Source organism: Tupaia chinensis, unplaced genomic scaffold (genome assembly GCF_000334495.1).
Source record: "Tupaia chinensis unplaced genomic scaffold, TupChi_1.0 Scaffold000197_1, whole genome shotgun sequence".
Lineage (NCBI taxonomy): Eukaryota > Metazoa > Chordata > Mammalia > Scandentia > Tupaiidae > Tupaia > Tupaia belangeri.
The window spans coordinates 6,764,118-6,770,137 of record NW_006159672.1 but is presented as its reverse complement, the minus strand read 5'-3'; the positions used below and the strand labels follow the sequence as shown (position 1 = coordinate 6,770,137).

General features: G+C 46.1%; 1 pseudogene; it reads left to right on the top strand.

Annotated features, from left to right (window-relative positions):
* Positions 1 to 2,225: 2,225 nt before the first annotated feature.
* Positions 2,226 to 4,825, top strand: LOC102474921 (importin subunit alpha-1 pseudogene; annotated as a pseudogene).
* Positions 4,826 to 6,020: the final 1,195 nt, after the last annotated feature.

Here is a 6,020-nt window from a genome sequence, read left to right as displayed (position 1 = left end):
GCGGTCGACTACGTGGGAGTCCAGCGACATAGCCATTACGCTAACTGCTGGTTCCCTCTATGCTTTTTTCTGAAGTAGTGGTATGTGACAAATGTCCTGTCTGACCAATCGATCCTTACGTCATAGCGTCCTGGTCTTCCTGCCTTTTGTGCCTACAGCTCCCTGTGCTGGGCAGAGGGGTACTCGGGAAGAGGCTGGGCATGCCAGAGAGAACAGGCAGCTGCAGTTTCTGGTCCTTACTCAGCCTGTCTCCATGGTGCCATGAACTGTTTATAAACCGAGGGTGCCAAGCCAGTGTTTAGTCAGGTTTAGTATTCACGGAGCGACTATGAGCATGGATAGATGTTCCAATGGCAAATTTGATTTAATTGTGCATTGTTAATGTTCTTTTTAGGAGGCATTTGAAAACTGCGTGACTCAGTATATGAAGGCTATAAATTTTGCCAAAGGAGAACCACGGTAGGCATAAGCGATTGACCATTTCTAATTAATTATGTTGAAGACTTTAGGACCAAAAATTGCCGAGCGATCCTATTTATTTGGACTATTGGGTTTCTGCCTTGTTTTTACTTTGTGTCTTAAATGCATTTATAATTGTACAGTCATCTTGTTAGCATGTAGAACTGGGTCACATACAACGTTCTTAGAGCTGTATTCAGCAGTTTTCATGATTCGTTGCTTGGCTTTTAAGTCTCCTTGGTTTTCTCCTTGGGCCTAACTTTTGTCCCACATCCAGCAGCCCCTCATTTCTGGCCTCAGTTTTGGAGAGAGCCCATGTCTTGGTTTCTTTCCATTGTGCTGCCCCATTCCCCCCTTGCCTATACTGCCCCCTGGTGGACTTTCTGGATCAAGACCTCTTCTCTGTAAAGGTGAATCCCCTAAAACTCTAGCCCAGTTTTCTACTCAATTAATGTTTTCTTCATCAAAAATAAATTTCATGGGACCCAGCAGTTAGCATAATGGCTATGTCGCTGGACTCTCACGTAGTCAACCATGGTTCGCATCCCGGACCCAGTGGCTTAAAACTCACGCCGGGTGCGTGTGCGTGCGTGCCCAAGATCCCGAGAGGAGCATGGAGGAGAAGGGATTGCGGCGTGGCCATCCCCCTAGGGGATGATTTCTAGCTTTCTGTCTCTCTGTCTCTCTCTGTCTGGCTGGCAAGTGCACGTGCCCTGTGGCAAAAACCTCTCCAAAAATAAATAAATAAATAAATAAATTTCATTACTGAAACTGTTAAACTTGAATAAAAACTGGGCACAACATTTTAAGGATATCTAAAAATAAATTATACATTTATTTCTTTATTCTATACCACTGTCTCTGGCCACACCTAGTTGTAGGGTCTGGGGATATAGGGTTCAACCCTACAGATCCTCCCTCCATGAGGACAAACAGATGGGGAGGCCTGACCTCAAACTAAAGTTTTAAGGACTTTTGGTTTAAATGAATATTTCCAGTGAGAACTACATTCTGGAGCCAGCCACGAAGCAGGAGTGACTAGCACCCTTGGGGAGGGGGCTGGTCAGTGCTCTACTCCAGGAGTATTTGGGGCACCTGCATATGTGAAGGAGCCTTGGAAGGTTGTCAGAACCACGTTGGGAAGAGGCCTGATGTCCTGATGTTATGAGGAGTCCCCTGGCAGAAGAGGAGAAAGGAGAGGGGGTGGCCCTGGGTCGTCCAGGTTGGTAGTGTGGGAAAGGAGGGGAGCCCAATTTGAGGGCATGTAGGAGTTAGCATAGGAACTAGGAAAGAGACATTTATGGGAGAAGATATGTTCCTTCCTGGCATGATGCAACATCTGGAGTCATGGTATGCCTCGTAATAAACTCCTCAAAGGAGTAGACTTATTTAGCTGTTAGTGTCTTCCTCTTTTCTGGGTAATTGGCAGCACTGGTCCATCTACTAACCAGCAGTTGGACACTGTCAGGCAGCCCTGGAGTAAGAGAGAGAGATTGGCCCTTACCTTCCTTACTTAAGTCCCTGAGGCTGGGCCTTGTGGGAGGCCCAGGTTCATATCCTGTGCCAACCTGAACAGGCCAGACAAGGTAACGCACACCTGTAATCCTAGCTAATTGGGAGGCTGGCCAAGGATTGCAAAGGTGAGATTTAGTCAAAAATACAAGTGGACTTCAAAAAGTTTAGGGAGAGGGCAGCGAACTCCCAGCCTGAGAGCCCCACACCGCGTCTTGTGGGAGCCTGAGCCACTCGTGCAGCTTCCTCCCTTCGTCTCATAACCATGTCCACCAATGAGAATGCAAATTCACCAGCTGCCCATCTTAACAGATTCAAGAAGAAGGGAAAAGACAGTACAGAAATGAGGCGGCGAAGAATAGAAGGGAATGTGGAGCTGAGGAAAGCTAAGAAGGATGACCAGACGCTGAAAAGGAGAAATGTAAGCTCATTTCCCGATGATGCTACTTCTCCACTGCAGGAAAACCGCAACAACCAGGGCACTGTAAATTGGCCCGTTGATGACATTGTCAAAGGCATTAATGGCAACAATTTGGAAAGCCAGCTCCAGGCTACTCAAGCTGCTAGGAAGCTGCTTTCTTGGGAAAACCAGCCCCCCATAGACAACATTATCTGGGCTGGGTTGATTTAAAAATTGTGTCCTTCTTGGGCAGAAATGATTGTAGTCCCGTCCAGTTTGAATCTGCACGGGCACTCACTAACATTGCTTCTGAGAGGTCAGAGCAGACGAAGGCTGTGCTGGACGGAGGCGCTATTCCAGGGTTCATTTCTCTGTTGGCATCTCCATGAACAAGCTGTGTGGGCTCTAGGAAACATCGCAGGGGATAGTTCAGTTTTCCAGGACCTGGTTATCAAGTATGGAGCAGCTGACCCGCTGTTGGCTCTCCTTGCAGTTCCTGATATGTCATCGTTAGCATGTGGTCACTTACGTAATCTTACCTGGACACTTTCAAACCTCTGCCACAGCAAGAATCCCGCACCCCCACTAGATGCTGTTGAGCAGATTCTTCCTACTTTAGTTCGTCTTCTGCGTCACGATGACCCCGAAGTATTAGCAGATACCTGCTGGGCCATTTCCTACCTTACTGATGGTCCAAATGAATGGATTGAAATGATTGTGTAAACAGGAGTTGTTCCCCAACTTGTGAAGCTTCTAGGAGCTACTGAATTGCCCATTGTGACCCCTGCCCTAAGAGCCATAGGTAATATTGTCACTGGGACAGATGAACAGACCAGGTTGTGATAGATGCTGGAGCACTCGCTGTCTTCCCCAGCCTTCTAACCAACTCCAAAACAAATATTCAGAAGGAAGCTACGTGTACCATGTCCAACATCACCGCCGGTCGGCAGGACCAGATCCAGCAGGTTGTGAATCACGGGCTAGTCCTCCTCGTCGGCGTGCTCTCCAAGGCTGACTTTAAGACACAGAAGGAGGCTGTGTGGGCCGTGACCACCTACATGAGCAGCAGAATAGTGGAGTAGACTAGAACTCGTCCACTGTGGCAGAACTGCTGATGAACTTCTTACCTGCGAAAGATACCAAAATTATTCCGGTGATCTTGGATGCCATTTCAAATATTTTTCAGGCTGCTGAGAAGCTGGGAGAAATTGAGAAACTTAGTATAATGATTGAAGAATGTGGAGGCCTGGATAAAATTGAAGCCCTACAAAACCATGAAAACGAGTCTGTGTACAAGGCTTCATTAAACTTGATTGAGAAGTATTTCTCTGTAGAGGAAGAGGAAGATCAGAATGTTTTGCCTGAAACTACCTCTGATGGCTGCACCTTCCAAGTGCAGGATGGGACTCCTGGGGCCTTTAACTTCTGGACTGTACAGCTGAGACACAGAGGGGTTTGTTGTGTGCTGTGTTTGGCATCAGTTTGTCTTACTGTTTCTCTACCAAGAATTCTTTTTAAATGTGGTTGTTATTGTAGCACTTTTTACAACGAAACCATACTTGAACAGTTCCAAACTGTACATACTGCAGGAAGCTTGTCCTCCAAACAGGTTTCTTATTTCTATGTGGAATTTCATACCTTGCAAGGTCCTATAAATAAAATTAAATTCCACCTTTTACTTCAAAAAAAAAATGTTTAGGGAGAAATGGGATTAAAATATGAGTTAATTTTGGTGCAAAACATTTTTGAAATTCACGCATAGTTTTTATAATACATTCTGGGTCGTTGGGAAAATCATGACGTATTTTTCTATGCAAAATGTGTTACGACTTATTATTTTCCATAAACTTTTGGAAGATCCCCTTATTATAGCCCCACCCCATTTCTTAACAAAGAAAAGAAAAAAATCCCTCCAATGGCCCCTGCTGCCCATGAAGGAAGCCCAGATTCATGAGATGTCTCTGCTCTCTTCTCTAGCCCACCCTCCTCCTTCTCCTTCATATTTTACGTTCTCTACCCTCCTTCATTTGCCTGGCCCTTTCTCTCTCCACTCAGTTCCTGCTGCCTACTGGTTTTCTTTCAAGTCACAGGAGGGATGTCACCTTCTCCAGGAAGCCTTCTTTCATTTCCTCTATCCTTGCCTGTTCTTGTCGGTTTCTTGAGAGCCAAAGATCTATTTTCATGGGGTCAGAGAGACACTGATTAATTTGTGGAATTACTGACTGATGAAGGGAGCACTGGTTCAAACTTGGGAGCCTATGGCTGGGTCATCCCATCTGGGGCTGAAGTGGAGCCACTGGTACACATTCAGAGAGGCTGCCTGTGGCTACCCTCAGGAAATGGCTCAGCATCCGGTTGCTCACGCAGTTTGGGCCACCGTTTCTCAGACAGCAGTACTGCCACCTGCTGGACACAGAGAGGAACCTGAGCTTCTGTTCTGGAAGGAGGCTCTGAAGAAAGTAGTATTTTGATTTTGCAGCTCTGACAGGCTGAGCTGTTGACCATGTTTTCAGAGTTCCTCTCCTTGTGTCGTAGGTATTACTTTTTAGTATACAATGCATCGGTTCTCTACTGGCAAATGGTGAGACCATTTCTGAAGCCTGGATATCGTCACCATCTGATCTCCAGCCTCTCCCAAATTGTAACTGTGTTAAACCAAACTGAGGAAGAAGACAAGGAGTGGCGTGCTGAGTTGATGCTGTGAGTTAAGCTTGTTCTGCCTTCCTGGTCCCTAGTGAGCCAGCACGCCCAGTTCCAGGAGTCCACGACCTGTTTTGTACCAATTGGATCTTTACTTTGCATTGCCAGGGTGTATATCATTTGCAATGTCTTCCAAAGTTAGGATTAAGCATTTTGTGAGTCTTGTACTCAGGCTGTTTCTAAAATTATAGGTGATATTTACTGTGTATTGATTATGTAGATATTATAACAGAAACAAGTGGTGTGTTTAGACTTAGAGCAAAGGAAATGTGATCCTATACCACTAGTTCTGGAGCTTGGCTTTACAGTCCTAGATTTGGGGACCATCAGGTGGCATAGTGGTTATGTCACTGGACTCCCACATGGCTGACTGCTGTTTGAGTCCCGGACCCAGTGGCTTGAAAATCACACCAGGCACGTGTGTATGCATGACCAAGAGCCCAGGAAGAGAATGGAGGAAAAGGGATTGCAGTGTAACCATACCTCTGGGGGGTGATTTCTCACTTTCCCTCTCACTGTCTTGTCTCTATCTCTCTGGAGAGTGCATACAACCCATGGCAGAAACCTCTAAAAATTCCTAGATCTATAAAATTATTAAGGTAGTAAATGTTTCAGCAATATAAAACTAAACCAGAATGAGCACTCACCTCCAGGTGCCCCAGCACCTCCACTGTAAGATGTCACGGGGGCAGCACTGGGCAGTGTGGGGGATACCAGGATTTCGGGCTTGAAAATCTGCAGAATGGTCATTGTGCTGGGAGGACTGACAGGGACCTTTACAGCTTTTCTGTATTAGGGGAGCTGTCTCTGCAGGTCAGTGACTGAATCAATTTGACAGCAAGGTTCCTAATTGTGTCAACACCAGAGAACCTACACAGAAGTCTGAATCCAGAGTCTATGGGCTTTGGTTACCTGCTTTATAGCCCTCTGGGAAGCCCTTAAAGGAAAG